General features: G+C 42.9%; 1 long non-coding RNA gene across 1 annotated transcript in view; it reads right to left on the bottom strand.

The window, feature by feature from the left end:
* Positions 1-17499, bottom strand: part of LOC146870122 (uncharacterized) — a 365571-nt gene that overhangs the window by 24070 nt on the left and 324002 nt on the right. Inside the window, exon 2 of the long non-coding RNA XR_014969486.1 lies at positions 14084-14150. This is a non-coding gene — a long non-coding RNA (uncharacterized LOC146870122). The remainder of the gene's footprint in view (positions 1-14083; positions 14151-17499) is intronic.

Raw genomic sequence — 17499 nt, 5'->3', positions numbered from 1 at the left:
TCTTTTTCCATAATTCTTCTTCCACTCTCATGATGCAATCTGCATCCCAGGTCCCCGTTGCGGGCCATCTCTGACTCTCTGGTAATTCTTTGGTGTAGTCCACCCATAAATCAAGAAATAATACGGCATCTAGACCATGCTTATGATACATAAAGTATCCTGGAGTATCCCTAGGTGGAATGGGAACAGCTTCTTCGAGTACACCTTTTCTAGTTTTGATCTGTCTTAGTTTCGAAAAGAGCGGCATTTTTAGATCTTGTTTCTTAGAACACACTTTATACGATGAACACAATAATGAACAGTCATTCACACCACAATGTATAGAACGTATTAAAACATTTAACATTTAACAGTTTTAACGAACAATGATAACTAATAGAAAACTAGTTACTGACATAATACTGACACTAGATAATATTTATTTATATGCAAGACATACTATATATACTGCTAAACAGTACAGATACACTGCTGAAACAGTGCAGACCGGACTTGTGTACCCAAACCCGTCTTGACCGGCACAGACTATGTGCACGTTAAATGCCTCCCCGGTAATGGTACTCACCGGGTAGCTCGGAACGGAAGGCCTCGGAACGGAACTGAAACTGGACCGGACTGGACTGGACTCGACTGGACTCGGAACTTCGGAACCTGGTGGGCCTCTGTATACCTCGGATCTTGCTCTCTCAGCTAGGCTCTGGTCGGGATACTTCGCACTTCTCACCGCCTCGTCTGGGTGTTGATCGCAGCCTCAGTCGCTCCCGCTTGGCCGGAGGGAGATACAGGAAATCCTGCAGGTACGCGTTTTTGTCCGTTCAGCTGTGGCAGGAGACCGGGCCTGCAACGCACCGCCGGCGCGTGAGATGAGAAAGTGTCCCTGTTCGGGCGCCAATTTATGTGGTAAATATTTCGTTACCGGTACTATTTTTTATGCGGTAAAGTCTTAGTGAGAATAACTCAGTAAAAATAAGAGGCAGAATCCGTGGTATTAGAGGTTTTAAAAGGCTTTATTCCTATACAAAGGAATACAATTCGAATTGTAGGCATTCTATTCCATCACCACGAAAGTTCAGGAAGGAAGGGCATATATTATTGACAGATAAGCAGTTTTATAGAAAATGCATTACAGTGAAACAGATGCAAGAGGCGTAACAGCTGATAATACAGATAAACTGTGCATACGTAACTAATAGAGGCGTATACATGGGTGTAACTAAAATACGTCATTAAACATGATGTCACAAGTGGGTGGATCCACAGAAGAATCCTGCAATGTCAGCAGAAATATTTGGCAGAGATGCGCGCGCAGCCGCATGACGTGTGATTGACGTGCGACTAGAGGGTGAAGGGGACTTGACATTTAGCTCTACATGTGGAGACAGAAGTCTGGGGGTCATGTCAACCTAATCCCAAATCATATCTAATATCCTATGTTTAAAGAACTGTGTTATCCAAAAGGAAAGGTCTCTAGGATAGAATCTATTCTATACTGACTGTTAGTGCGTGTACAAGCGTCTAAGTGTCTACACTAGATGCGAGGGGGTAGGAATATTCCATGGTAACGGGGCTATGAATTACTTGCATGAGGACAGCGAGGCCTGGCCCTTTGCATGGTAGCTGGAGGAATGTTTACCTAAACTGCTAGACAGGAATGCATCGGATGAGTAGCGGAGGAGATAATCTTGAAGGTGAAATACAGTTTTTGGCAGGCGATAGGCTGGATCAGGCACCGTTAGCCGCGCAGGGAGTAGGACAAAGTTCATGGATACAGATGCAGGCTCAGACTGGAGCTTTCAGAGGCAGAAGGCAGGAAAAGGCTTGATGACAGAATTCAGGGCCTACTCGCCTGAATCTGTAAAATGTGGAAAGTGAACCACATAAAGTCGGTGGCCTTTCATACTTAGGAATGGAATATCTGACCCATTCATGGCGGATCTGAAAGAGGACATGTTGACGGTGGACGCACATATATTTGCGTCTTCAAAACTGGAGCAGGAGGGAACATACATGTACTTATAGCATGTACATGGAGCCGTTGGGGTCTACGATAGGGGACATAACTGATCACAAAATTCATATTTCCTCACAAGGCTGATGGGAATTCTATTGAAATGCCTAAATGTGATATCATCATTGGTGGTAAGACTGTACCTGTGCTAACAGGCTCAGGGACTCTTTTCACCTTAGTCGTTGACAAGGATTGGGCCACCATATTTGGTAGGGAGACCATACCTTTATGCCCACCTGATATCATTCCTATAGGTTATGGGGGGCAAACGATTGATCTGCTAGACTTCACCACCTTGAGAAGAAACAATAAAGGAAGAGAGGTCATCGGAAATGTGTATGTGGCCAAACAGGGAGACAATCTCCTAGGATGGGGCCACCAGAAAGACCTGGGAATCACCTTGAGCCCAACTTCTCCCAACTAGGTAATGTTAGTGTCACAGGTTAGTAATGATACAGACATTGCAGAACAGTTCAGGGAATTTTTTAAGATGAGATTGGTCTACATAAACGGTTCGAACATAAGATCATCTTAAACCTAACGCACATCCAGTCGTACACAAAGTCAGAAGCATATCGAGCCTCATGCCGAAACCCCTACAGGAGGAATTGGACAGATTACAATGGTTAGGAGTGATAGAGGAAATAGAATCATCAGAGTCGTTGGCCCCAATTAATTTACCCCCAAGGACAGTGGAAATAAGATAAGAATGTGAGTTGACTTGAGAGACCTCAGCAAATGCATTTGGGTCGGTCAGCAACCCCTCCCAAATATTAACAAGGCATTGGCGATGTTGGGAGGTGCAAATGTTTTAAAGAGTAATGGATTTGTCTTTGGCCTATCACCAGGTGCTACTGCAGGAAGACTTGAGGGCATTAACCTCTTTTGTCACACCTCTGAGATCATTCAGGTTCCTAAGGATGCCTTTTGGGTTGGCCTTGGCAGCTGCTTGCTTCCAGAGGTTGATGAAGGAGGTCTTGACCGGAATAAACTCAGTCATGTGTTTCCAAGATGACATATTAGTATATGGCAAAGACAGAGCGAGTCATGGCGTTATTCTCAAAAATGTATTACTCAGGTTGATGGAAAGTGGTCTTGCTCTCAAGATAGACAAGTGTACATTCAGGGTGGGAACTGTGACCTATCTTGGACACAACATCTCGGGTGTTGGTATAAGTCCAAACTCTGAACTAGAAGATGTCATATCACAAGCACCCATTGACAAAGAACAGGTTAGGCCATTCTTGGCACTTTCAGAATACTGCTCTAAGTCCATTTGCAACTTTGCCAGTGTAGTGCATCTTCTGAGATTGTTACTCAAGAAGGGCATGGAATTTTCATGGTCACCTGAGTGCATAGAGGTGGTTACCAAGGTGAAAAATTAAATAGCTTGAATGCAGATTCTAGAGCATTTTGATGTTACAAAAAGGACAATCTCGACAACTGACGCTAGTAAGAAGGGGTTCGGAGCGGTCCATTTCACAAATGGTTGACAGCTAAAAAAAAGTTACAGGTTCTGCCTCACGTTCACTCAAAGGGGCTGAGATAAATTATTCTGTTATAGAACGTGAGGCATTAGCTTGCATGTTAGCCATCAATCATTTCAGTTTTTTGTGGGGGTTACCTTTCACAATGAAAACGGACCATAGGCCTCTGGTTTGGATGTTTGCCTGCAGGCATGCAGAGAACACCACTCCAGGATAAAAATGTGGGTTGAGGGATTTTGGGACTACAATTTCAATTAGAGTACTTACCGGGAAGTAAAAACATACCAGCTGACTATTTGTCTAGAATGCCTTCAGACAAGGCAAAGGTCTTGGAGGCAGAGCATCCTACATCATGGGTTAAAGTAACAGCACTCAACAAGCCAGAGTGGGAAGCTGGAGTACTCAAGGATGAAACACATAAGCAGGTGCTAGAAATTATTGTGGTGTGATGGTGGCCCATCATTAGCAAGGTCCACTGAGGGGGTAAACCGATTCTGGAATGTTCTAAAGGAGTTTAGCATAGCTAATGAGGAATTGTATAGGGGTTGAGAGGTTGGATCCCCAGGTGGAATTACAGGGAAAAATCCTTAACTAAGCCCATGAGGATCTTCTGGGCCATAATTTAACTAAGGCCAGACTGAAAGAATTCTAGTGGTTCCAGGAGTAGGCAAACAAGTGGTGGAAGTGGTTAGGGATTGCATATAGTGTACAAGTATAGGTCTGGCAGAATGTCTCCTTTAGAAGTTCTAGATACATTTTGGTCCAACCTAGCCATGGACATTGGTCCTTTTGAATTACTATCTCCTACTGAGAGATTTGTACTGGTGATGGTAGATCACACATTCAAGTGGGTCTTGAATGTGTGATCTACATTCCCACTAATGGACTCAGACTCACTCCAATCCCTGGCCTCACAAATAAAGTCTGGCTCCCCCCGCGACCCTGCACCCCCCTTACAATGAACATGGTTAGCCAAGTCATCCTCCCCACTATTTTGGAACTCCTCAACAGCTCAATACTTAAGGGTGTAGTGCCCCCAACCTGGAAACAGGCGATGGTGAGAGCATTACTCAAGAAACCGACCCTCAACCCGAAGGACCCAAATAACTATCGTCCCATCTCCCTGCTACCTTGGACAGCCAAAATTTTGGAGAAACATATTAATATTCACCTCACTAAATTCCTGGAAGAGAACCGGTTACTGGATTCTACCCAGAACGGATTCCGTCCCAAACACAGCACAGAAACTGCTCTCTTAGCCGTGACGGAGGAATCCAGAAGGATTCTGGACCAAGGGGGATCAGTGGCAGTGGTCCTCCTCGACCTAAGCGCGGCGTTCGACACTGTCTGCCACAAAACCCTGCTCGGCCGGCTATCTCATCTGGGACTTGCCGGGGCCGCCCTTGACTGGTTAAGTTCCTTTTTGAGCGGAAGGACTTTCCAGGTCTTTGACGGCGACTCCTGCTCCACCAGTAAATCCCTGGATTGTGGGGTACCCCAGGGCTCTTCCCTAAGCCCCACGCTGTTCAATGTGTATATGAGACCGCTGGCTGGGGTTGTCCGCCAACATGGTATTACAATCATTTCATATGCGGACGACACCCAGCTGGTGGTCTTCCTCGCACAGAAGAACAGCGGGTCCCCTCGAGATAACCTAGCGGCCTGCATGGAAGAGGTGAGGAAATGGATGACAGCATCCTCACTAAAAATTAAATGGGGATAAAACCGAGGTCATGCTCCTCGGCCCCCCCACCCTCACTGCCTTTGACTGGTTATGGCTTCCTAGTTTAGGCCCACCACCTACCCCGAAGGAGTACATCAAAAGCCTGGGAGTGTGGCTTGACAAATCACTCACTCTGAATACCCAGGCTACCAAAACTTCAGCAACGTGTTTTGGTATCATTCGTATGCTGAGAAAAATTCTGCCCCTCCTACCCTTCGAAGCTCAACAGGTGGTCATTCAGGGCCTCATCCAGTCCCGGATAGACTTCAATAATGCTCTCTATTTGGGAGCCCCTGAATACGTGCTGCTAAAACTACAGCGAATTCAGAACTGTGCGGCACGTACGCTACTTAAGATACCGAGAAAAGAATCTGCCAAAATGGGAATTCGATCACTACATTGGCTCCCGGTGAGGGAAAGAATAAAATACAAAACCCTATGCATATCCCATCAAGCATTTTACATAATAAACCCGGAGATCAATCACGCTCTTCTCACTCCCTACCTCCCCGGGAAACTGCTGCGCTCAACTTATGCCTTTCTAGCCACCGTACCCAGAATTAAGAGGTCAAGAGCAGGAGGCAGGACCTTCACCTTCAATGCCGCCAAACTATGGATCTCTCTTCCCCTATCCCTTAGATCCAATCCCAGCCTCCCCTCCTTCCGCAAGGAATTAAAAACTTTCCTGTTCAGAAACTAATTCCACTCCTTTCTCCCTCAGCTATTCCCTCAGTGAATCAGTTTTTCTACTCAGCGCTTGGACGCCTTGGGGCAGCAGTCGCGCTTTATAAATCCCCTTTCATTTCATTTCATTTCATTTCTTGGCATGTTGTGTCAACTCCATTGTGGCAAAGAGTGTTTTGGAATTTCTGAGGGAAGCCTTTGCATGTGAGGGCATTCCAAAAACCATATTAACGAACAATGGAGTCAAGTTCATTTCACAAGAGACAAAGGAGTTTCTACAGGATTTGTCGATTAACCATCATTGTACTGCTCCTTACGTGCCACAGGCCAATGGACTAGTGGAAAACCTGAACCACTTAGTGAGAGCATGTGTGCAGTGGAAATATGGAATGCCATTAAACGAGATTTCATGAGCGAAAGTGTGAGTCCGTCATTATACACCTAACAATGTCACAAGAGTTTAGCCTTTTCAAAAGCTTAAGGGAAGAATTTCTGGAACTAAACTCAACCCGGCATGGTTAAGTAGTAACTTCGTCTTCACACAAGATCAAAGAATATCAAGAGAAATACAAGAGGCAGTGTGATGTAAAGTATGGTGTTAGGCAGAACAAATGGAAGATTGGGGAGATGGTCTAAGTAAAGAAACCTTAGAGGGCCCCAAAGGGGGAAACTAAGTTCCAGGGTCCCAGACAAGTAATTGATATCAAGAAGAATGTTGTGGTGCTGAGTGGGAGAGAGGTGTGAAGCATGTCCAGATTATCTAAATATAGTCACAACCTAGATATAATCAATAAAAGAGGAAGTTGTGTACCAAGGGACGAGGAGGCTGGAGTTGTTTTGCGAGATGATGCTGGTAGTTTGTGAGATGCTCTTGACACTCCTAGATTCAGGAAGCCACCTACGTATCTCAATGATTATCTTCTACGGTAAGCCTTTACCCAGTGGGTCACTTGCTCTCAACATTCTTGCTCATTTTTCAGTTTTGAATATCCTATTTATATATACAAACTTATGAGGATTTTAATCGCTTAAGTTAACAGTGACTGTATAATACTTTCCCGGTTTCTTTAATCCCTGTTTTCCTACCTATGTTTTTATCTCCACCTCTACCCTGAGAAATGCAGGATACATGTTCCATCTACCTTCTTAACCTCATTGTTCCTTCCAGTGTTGTTTATTCAGTTGTTGCTGTGGGGGATGTAGGAAGATGTGTTGTAACATGCCCTTAAATGATGATGTAATGCATGGAGCTTTAGGGTCATCATGCAGAACCCTATGGGTGTTCTGGGCAACCACAGAGTTAGTTGTATGTTGTCTGAGTCAGACGGTGGCTATGTTACCTGTGGGTGGATGCTAATAAAGAGAGTTTGCAATATCAATTTGCGTTGAGGCTTCTATTACCATGGGGCTTTTCTGGAAATTTGGTTATATGCTGAGGCTAGACATACTGTGAAGAACCAATAAGCATTCCAGGTGGAAGAGAACATTTCATCATTTCTAGTGCATGGGAACAGAGTCACCATGATGTCCTATTAGGTCAACACCAAACAAAATTGTTCCATTGACCCATCTGTCTACGACATATGGGGAACTCCACTCTGACACCTCCACTGGTTCAATTATAATGAACTTTTGCAAACTGCTTAACTTCTAGTGTGACCTCATCCCTCAAAATAAGAAGAAGAATCTTGGTTTTATAAATTTTGTGTGAAAAATACAGCTTCAGTCTGATCAGATATATGAAATCCTCCAATTTTCCAATATTACCAACAAAAACCTTGAGAAAATCATTCATTACCCAACTTCTTGTACCCTCACTGTCACACGCAGCGAAAACTTTCTCTGGTATGTTGGGGTCTAAAACAACAATATGCAAACTTCTTTGGTCCTTCAATTCTAGAAGTGAAGGACAATCCTTGGCTACATACAATTTGAAGGGGCCTTTCTTTTTCTTGCAAATAGGCTTGTAACATGTTTTGCCTGTTGTTTGGCAACAACGTTAAATGGAGGGTGCTATGAGATTACGTGCTACTCCACAGGATTGCAGCACACATAGCCTGTTGCGTGGCAACAAGGTTGAATGGAGATTGCTGTAGACCTATATGCCATTCCACTCTCTCACAATGCTCAATATTGTCTGTTGCTTGACAACAATGTCGAATAGAATGAGCTGCAGAATGAATGCCACACTACTCTCCCACAATGCTCTTCGGAAGAATTTTGGCGCGCACACCTCTGATGAAATTCAGTGAGCTGTACCAGAAGTACGGCGCAAAACAAAGTGCTTGCAACTTCCACAGCCGCTATGCTGACATTTGTCATTGAAATGTAAGTGCTGCTGAACTTAAAATTAGATTAATAATGTTCATGCCATAGAGTATTTTCTTTGCCTTCCATCTCCACAAAACCTGCAGGAATGGTGAAATTATTGCTTGAAGGCAATCCTGCTCTTCTTATTAAATATGGCTTAATTAATATAAGTTCAGCACCATTTTGATGAGTACGGAAGGTTAAAAATCAAATTCATCACAGAAATTCTGTACTAACTCCTCTGATACTAGCGAAGGGGAAAAGGTACTTTATTGCTGAACAACTGTAGTAATCGGATAGAATGAAGAGGTGGCAGGCAGAATAAATGTATGTAATGCAGGATTTTGAGTTATAATGGTTAGCATGTTCTAGGTATTTAGGTAGATGTTTGGAATGTTGGGCAGGGGGAGCTGTGCTGTACTTGTGTGTGTACTGGTTCACCTGTGCCCAAGAGGTAGTTCAATAAAGAAGATCTTACAAAGCTTACCTGAGTCAATTGGCGACAAGTTGCCCAACCTTAGAAACCCACAGATTTATCCTGCATATTATTTGTAAAAGGTGATCATTGCATGCTGTTGGCAAGATCGTTGCCGTCTGTAGGTGTCCTGTCTCCCACTACAGCCCACACTGTGGAAAGGCTATCTACTGTTCCAATTTATTTTTGATTTTGGGCTTTTTGTCCAGTTGGCAGTTGATGCTGGTGGCTTTTGAGGGACTGAGCGCTGCACAAAGCTCAACACATTTCAGAAGTCTTGGTGGAAACCACGTGAAGATGAGTGTGGTTGATTCGGAAATGCGGGGTGTGTTCTAAATAACCCTGGGCGTAGTTCGTGAAGTAGCGCTACGCGTAGCTACGTAAAGTGCACTTTGCACTACGTGAGCTACGCGTAGCACTTCGCCAACTGCTTAGTACCCTGTTCGCACTGTACAAGATGCCGTTTTCAATGATTGCACAGTGCGGACAAGCATCTGGCACTGTGCAATCATTGAAAACGGCATCTTGCACAGTGCGAGCTGTAGTTTTCTGCTGCTCGAGTAGATTTTTACTCGAACGGCACCTTTCTCAATGCGGACTGGTAGTTTCTCATCGCGAGCATACGCGACCACTTGCAATGAGAAACCTGACCTCCCCGCGTTGAGAATCTCGCCGGGTGGTTTATTTTTCCACGCTCGCGATCGGCAACTTGATGTTGCTGATCGTGAACGAGGAAAAAGTCTCGCCGGGATGTCATTTTGCTTGAGCGCGGTCACCAACTTGACGTTGAGGACCACGAGCAAGCAAAAAATGACCGCTGCACTACGCTGCGCTATGCTACGCGTGTTTGCAATGTGCTACGTGCAATTCGCGTAGTGCGAAGTAGCGCAAACTTCGCAAACTACGCGAGCGTAGTGTAGTGCTTTGCCCAGGCTTAGTTCTAAAGCTGCAGTGCACTACGTGAAGACACGAACATGACCCAGCTCGAGACGGGAGCACATAGACTACACATCACCCAAGGACATTTCTACAGATTGGGTGAGGCTTCCGCATGTCATCAGGCATGTCACCCTGTTCTAAGCCACAGAGGAGTGCATGTCATCACACAAGGTCACGTGTGGCCATATTTGTTTAGTTACAGATAACAAGTGAAGGATGCGGAGGGATGGTGAACTGCTCTGAGGATTTACTGCACATTCCTGTGTGAGTGCGATAATAACTGAGTGGTATGGCGCTGATTGAAACCAATCAAAGATAATTTATGCACTGCGCTTGAATTTAAAGTGAAAAGGCACCTTCTTCCTTTACCACTCAATTGTTTTCCCTTGTGGCAGACTTCTGACAGGAACTGGACATAAGTAAGTGCTGTTTTCTTCAGTTACCTTAAACAGTTTTTCTTAATTTTAGTTTTTATTAACTATAAAAAAAAGTGTAAAATAAATATGGCAGGGTATTTCCTTTCCTCCCTCTGACCACTCGTAAAACCCTCATCCAGGCACTAGTGCTAAGCCGCCTGGACTACTGCAATGCTCTTTTGATCTCAGCTAATGAAGCTTTACTGAACAGATTGAACAGATTGCAAGTAGTCCAGAACACCGCGGCTCACCTGGTTTCCAATGTTCCTCCCCGAACTGCCTCACTCCCTCTCTTGCAGCAACTGCATTGCTTCCCAGTGCGAAAGCGGATCAGATTCAAGATCTGTGCATTGTGCACAAATCCTTCTATTGTAAAGGTCCTAGCTAACTGGCAGGAATATTACTAAATATCTCCCATCCAGGTTCCTAAGCTCAGGGACCAAGTCTCAACTCCTTGTTCCGCTTTGCAAAAATCGCGCCTAGATGGTAAAGCCTTTTTCCGCCTAGCCCCGTTCTACTGGAACCAACTCTGTATCCATCTGCGGCAATGCCCGGATCACTTACAATTCAGAAGGCTCCTTAAAACTGTACTGTTTTAATTTGTTCCCATTCTTTGGCCGGCTGCAGCAGTTCCATAGCGCGGAGATACCCCTTAGGGGGGTGATGCCGGTGCTTTATAAACCAATAAATATCAAATATGTTCACAAGTGAAGCTACCCCAGGGTGGTTAACTCAGCGTTGCACCTAAGTTCATCTAAAGAATTTTAGCAACCCCTGGTGAACCTGCTATACGATGGGGTGAGTGCTTTCTTAAATACATAGCCAATTTGAAAGATTGCAATTGAACTTTTTCACCAGAGAGGAAGAAAAGAATCTTGATGTATTGTTTGGGTCCAGAATAATTGCAAATATATAATGAGCTTTAAAAAACATGAGAGGAGTGATGGAGATTTGGATGTTTTTAAGTTGACTCCAATGGATTTAGATGAGCATTTTTCTTCTATAGTATGTGTAGCTATCATGAGGCATTTTTTTCCAGAGAAAACGAGAAGCATGAATCTATTGAGGATTATATCTTCGCTTGTGTGTGAGGGAGAGTGATGGAAAGGATTCTGCATCGGATAAGAGTGTAGGTGATGTAAATGCCAAATGTGTTTACAAACAAAATGTGGTTCTAAATATTGTTGCTGATGGTGATAACAAACCACTTTGTTGGGTCTCTTTGGGGATATATCATTAAAGGTAGCAGTCAATTCTGGATCATCGTGCATGACTTTTACGGTGAGTGTTTGGCATAAGCACTTTGTTGCAGTAATTGGAGACCATTTAGATCCATCAGATGCCAACCCCAAAAGCTATACAGGAGAAAAGATTTATATAGTGGGGTTGAGGCAATTGGTATTTAGGTACAAGAATATACATGCACTATGCAAATTAGATGTTGCCAAGGAGGGACCATCCGTGCTTGGGTAGAAGGATCAAAGAAAGTTAAACATAATTTTAGATCCAATTACTCCTTAGCAAATACTTGTTGCTTGTGAGGGAGAAGACACCAGAAAATGGGTCTTGAATGAATTTCCATCAGTGTTTAGTGGGTAAACAGGTAAATTGAAGGGTTTTGCACATCAAATTAGATTAAAAGATAAAGCAAATGAAAAAATCCACAAAGCACATAATATTCCCTTCATTGTCAGGGAAGAGGTGAAAATGGAATTCGAGTAACTTAAAGAGGCTTGCATTATTGAGCCAGTGAAGGTGTCTGAAAGGGTTTCTTCATTGGTAGTGGCCAGAATGACAAACAGCAAAGTGCGGTTGTGTGTTGATTTGAGGAGGCTTAATAACCACATAAGGGCTGATTAAGTTGTCGTTAGGAAGGGCTCCAGATGGGATTCGGTATTGTCGAATCCGATTCGGAACCCTTGTTTCCTACCAAATCATACAGTTTTCCCAATGACTAATTATGATGCCGGGAAACCGTTTGAGCAGACCGAATTGGTTCCGAAAGGCATCCGGACAGCCCAAGTTTTCAGAGCCGATTTGTACAGCTCTATGCAAAAGGTCATTTCTAGAGCTCAAATAAGCATAGGTAAAGAACCCACTCTGCAAAGTTTTGACCCCACATCTGAAACTTTTGTCCCCACAGATACCTGTGGGAAAGGTTTAGGAAGCATACTGACTCAGAAGGGAGTACAAGGAAATTAGGTTATTATAGCTTTTGCTTCAACATCAGTTTCCCCTACAGAGGAGAAGTACTCTGTAGTAGAGCGAGAGGCCTTGGCATGTGCATGGGCACAGGAGGATTTTTGCAAGTTCTTATGAGGAAGAAAGTTTATCTTAAGATCAGATCATAAGCCTTTGACAAAGCCTTTCACAACTGAATGATTATCTAGAGCCTCAGCAAGAACTGAAAGATTGTCCAGCGCTTACAGTATCTTCTTTATGAAGTCCATTATGTACCTGGAAAGAAAACTGTAACTGAAGATTTTCTGAGCAATGTCAGGAAGATTTATGTGAATCCCTGGAATGATGGGTGTGTTGCAGGAATCTTTATGATTAATGAAGTCAAAAGCCTGCAAAAGGAGGAGTGGATAAAGGCGTATGACAAGGATGATACCTTAAAAAGAGTTAGAGAAAAAGTTGTGAGTGGTTTAGGAAACTTTGAAGGCGGAGCTCCTAGATGAGTTGAAGGCATATTAGGAAGTTATACCAAAAACTAAAGGAGGGAGTGAAGAGGAGTGGTAGAAGGTAGACTCGGCCTCCTCAAAGTATACTGAAACAACCTTCCTATCAGAAAACCCTTCACAAATAGTGAAAAAATATGTAACCTAATGATGCATGGGGAAACACAACGTGTTGTTAAAATAACCCTCACCCACCAAATGAGTATTTGGTGGCATGCTTCATCATCGGGTCCTTCCCGCCCCCTGCGGGACGGGCGTGCTGCGACCTACGAAGACATGGGAGCACTAAGAAGTGAAATTACTATGTGTCGTGCAAGTGTAAGAGTGGAAGGGTCAGAAGGGACAGTGGTGCAAAATTAAAAGGTACCTGGCTATGTGGAAACAATTATTTAATACTTTCCCTAGCTAGTAGTGTTAAAACAGGGGAATGGAGGCGATATGCTATAATGGGATACCACCTCACTGGTCGACATGTTTCAAAGCCATCCCCTTTGACTTTTCATCAGGACCAAGTTAGATCCCTAGTCCACTCAAGCAAATAGAACAATCAATGTTGTCTGTTTATAAATGTAAGCAGGAGGTATGCATAAATTAGCAAGCATGCAATACTGTACCAACTCGGTATCTTAGTTATATTACTGATGGCAAACTATATCCTCATGAGCTGAGCTATTCACGGGCGGGGAGGGCTCAAACTGTCTTCAAGGCTGCTCACTCTCCAGGGTATTACAGCGCCGTGGCTCCGGAGCCTTCTAATAAATATAAAGATGTTCAAATATGTCCCTGTCCATTAAAATGAGTGTTTGGGTGAGATGTGCTTCTTGCCGTTGGTACTGAGTATCTACTACTCCTATACTATGCTTAAGACTCACCACTTATTACCTTTTGATGTTTCCATCTAAATTAAACTAAATTGAGAGTCTTTGATACGAGAACAAGTTGGTCATTTCATCCATTTGAGATTGACACATTGAGTATCTTTACAGGAAGTAATAGTTAAGCTTGTTTTTTGCAGCCTTAAAAAAAAAGCAAAAATGTTGATATTAGTGTTGCCTATTATTACACAAGCCTTGGGTAATCTTGCTTTTCCAGACTAAGTTCTGAATAAATTGATTGGTCCCATGACTTAAAATACATTTTGCTGAGAGCCATGTACTAGTAAATCCATGGAGCAGGGCCCAGGATAAAACATCCAACTCTCTGAAGCTATCTCATTCTTCAGCAGCTCACAAACTGTGAGATTCCTTTAAAGTTTAATGCTATTAGTTTCTACACAATATAGTTTTTTTGGTGAACTAGAAAGTAGGAGCATCTTAAGTATCATAAGTGGTGAAATTTTACAAAATTCTACATGATTTACCTTAAAGTAGTTTGCACAATTTGTTGTGTCTCCCTTCACCATTGCCAGTGAGAGGTTCTCTTCAGCCCTGCAAGACAATTTCTACAGTATAAAAGATCATAATCAGCAGGGTACAGGAATCTGGAGTTGTTGAAATACTGTGTCATTAAAAGTATCCACCCCTGCCGAGGAATTTCTACTACTGCCAAATCGAGATTATCTTCCTACTCATAATAAAGGCCCAGCTGTATTCTCCGAAGCATATATACAGCAAACTACAATGGAAACATTAATTAAGGATGCATGCATCATAAAGTGCGCCAAAACTCATGATTCTTAGGTATGTGGTACATAAAAAGTTTGCAAACTTCTCAAAGTTGTGTAGTTTTCAAAATAACTTTATGAAGGCCGCAAAAGGAAGAAATTATGCTTTGAAAACATTTGAATGTTTATTATATTGATTTGATGACTTTCAGCCTACTGTTAATTTGTACCTGTTAGTATTGCACATTGTCTAAACTGCAATGATTGCACTATTTGATATATGTTTATAAAATAAATAAGAAAATAGATAAATAAATACATACATACATAAATTCATAAAGAAATAAATAGACAAATATGGTGATGTGCCCATACATATACATTTACTTTGGAAATTTGGAAGCTGGGAATGCCCTCACAAACATCTCTCTAATCACCGGGAAAAAAGTACATATATAGTTAATATATGGAGAGAGAGGAATGGTACAATTGCAGATAGCAATCAATGTTCTTTGATAAATGTCAACCACTTATAGTAATCCACAGAAAAAAAGCTCTGGCTCAGGAAGGATTGTCTATTTTTGGTTTGTCCTACACTGGAAGTGTGATTTCTTTCTGATTGCCTTTCAGTACTGTTTCCCCACTTCAGCTTTGTCTCCCGAACATGCTAATTGGTTTAAAGGCACCCAACCCCATAGTATACAAGACATAATACTGGGCCCATTCAGCAATAAGGAGGCGTCATGGCCAGTCCTAGCCAGTTACACACTGCATCCTGGGGTTGATCGTTTGACTGCAGGACAGCTATGAGGATTAAATAATAATCTGGTAACAATATACGGACGTCTTACCCAATTCATGATGTGAACATTAACACTCACTCCTGCGCGGACTGGTGAAGTGGTAGCACCACAAACAGCTATAACAGGCATTAGCCCTCAAAGATTGAATGTAGTAATGGGAAAAGTTCCCACAAAAAGAGAAGAAATTCTGTTTTGGATTGCACAAAAATCAAACCAGCTTGAAGCAGTATTTCCCCATAAGGGCCCACAGGAAAACATAGGATACTAACCATTTTCTTTACAATGGGGATGGCTCACCCGGTAGAGGATTGTGTCACTTGGAGTACAGTCTTCACTGCAGTATATACCAGAACAGTAGCTACCCCTTCATTGGTGGTTCTACCTGAGGTATTAACACAGGTACAGAATGAGCATGGGGCAGTACCTGCCTTGATCTTAGGGATGAAACTGATGAGCAACTTTGCCACAGTATTCGCCATAATGTTGAGTAACATTAAAGGGGAATCAGCAACTTTAGCTACATGCCAATGCTTAAGGGATTTGACTCCAGCCCAGCAGGAGCGCACATTGCTTAAAATTATTGAAGAAATCTATGTTACACTGGCTAGAGATCATTTGGGATCCAGACCAGAAAAACAACAATTGAAGAGTAATTCTGAAAAGGATTTTTAAAAAATCACAAAGTGGGTCTCCTGCACAGAAATCTTCCAAAGAAAGTACAAATTGACGTAATCATTATAATGTTAAACCACCCAATAGGTATCAGGTTCCTCTCTTTCCATCCAGGATTCATTTGATAAACGTTAGGAGAAATGAGGACTATCAGAGCGCAGATCAGAAGCGCATGTGAAATCAAGTAAGGACCTCACAATGCCCATCTGAATACATAATAAAACAGGGAAACAAGCCTAAAATATCAAAACCTCAATTTATGAAGAAGAAGGTAGCCGGACCAAAGGTTAGGTATGCCACGGATTTTGAAGACTCTGCTTCTGAACGAGGAATGGGCATTGAAAATGCTGGAAAGCATTGCAGAAGTCACAATAGTTTGCCAGAAATCTGATGGATTGTCTGGTGGGAGTAGTGCTAAGTGTGTATATCAGGGTGGAAACACTGGATACCAGGGTAAGCATTCCATATCGTTTATAGGTAGTCCAACTATGGGTGGAATGGGCCATGCCCAGATTTATAAATGTCCTCGTTTGGGTGGAACTCACTCAAGTTTATGACATTTTCCTGGCCAAAAAAGATTGCCCACCTGTCTTCGTAATGGATTTCCCAGAGGGGGAAATGGGGATTTTAAGTGCCTTCTGCAACCTTGTTCAAGAATCAGTGAAACACTCATACGCCAAGGAGTGGGTTTAAGTGCTGGCTCCTGCGTTAAACCTCAACCTTGTGGGGTGGCATGACGGTTCACCTTATCATGACATGCCATTGACGACAACCCCACAATCATGAAGACAATACACACAAAAAATGAAGCAAAACAACAAGTTAGGGGAATCCTAAAACAACTTGAATATCAAGGTGTCATTGAAAGTTGCACCTCTTCACTGAATAATCCTCTGTTTCCAGTAATGACACCAGATCAACCATATCGTCTAATATTAGATTACAGACACTTAAACACAGCTACTCGCACATTTAAAGTACAAAATGCACACAGTGCACACAGTGCCGCAATAATGAATAACATTGTGTGGAAAAAATGCAAAACAACACTAAACATCTCAAATGGATTTTCCTGCCAAAATATAGCACCTAGAAGCAGATATTTGTCTTCACGCTGCTAGGTTCTCAAAAACAATTTTCCTGTTTTCCACATGGGTATAAGAATAGTCCCCGGCTGTTTTCAGCCAGAGTCTCAGAACTACATGACAAACTTTGATGATCAGGCATTGCGAGGGGGCTTTTTAAAAAATCTGCTCTAATTCTTTTGAAGCGATTTTAGGAATTTTGTTTTAACTCTGATTGTTGTTTTACTCACTGTGTGACATTGATGTACTGTTGACCTGTGTTAAAGCTCAGGGGGGAATACGCTCATTCTCTTCCTCAATTCCGCTTTTGGCGGCCATTTTGGGTCAGCGCTCTAGTCGCTGGACCCTGTCAAGGATATTTAAAACCACATGACGCGACCGCAAGGTGTGCCTATGGCAAGCCCGTCTGCACCCGTCCGTGGCTGGCCGGGGCGACGGGCCAGGAACTTTGCACCTTCTCATAAAAAGAGGTATTGTTATAGCCCTGAGCAGCTAAAACGTTTAAAGAAGACTCCTGAAATAGGATGCACTCACTACATTAATCTCAGTGGCCCCGTCACTAGTTGTAGGCATTGCCCTTTCAGGTTACAAACACAGACTCCCCCTCCCTCCC

Source organism: Triturus cristatus, chromosome 1_1 (genome assembly GCF_964204655.1).
Source record: "Triturus cristatus chromosome 1_1, aTriCri1.1, whole genome shotgun sequence".
In the NCBI taxonomy this organism is placed as follows: Eukaryota; Metazoa; Chordata; class Amphibia; order Caudata; family Salamandridae; genus Triturus; species Triturus cristatus.
The sequence above is the reverse complement of the archived record's forward strand: the minus strand, read 5'-3'. Positions and strand labels throughout refer to the sequence as shown.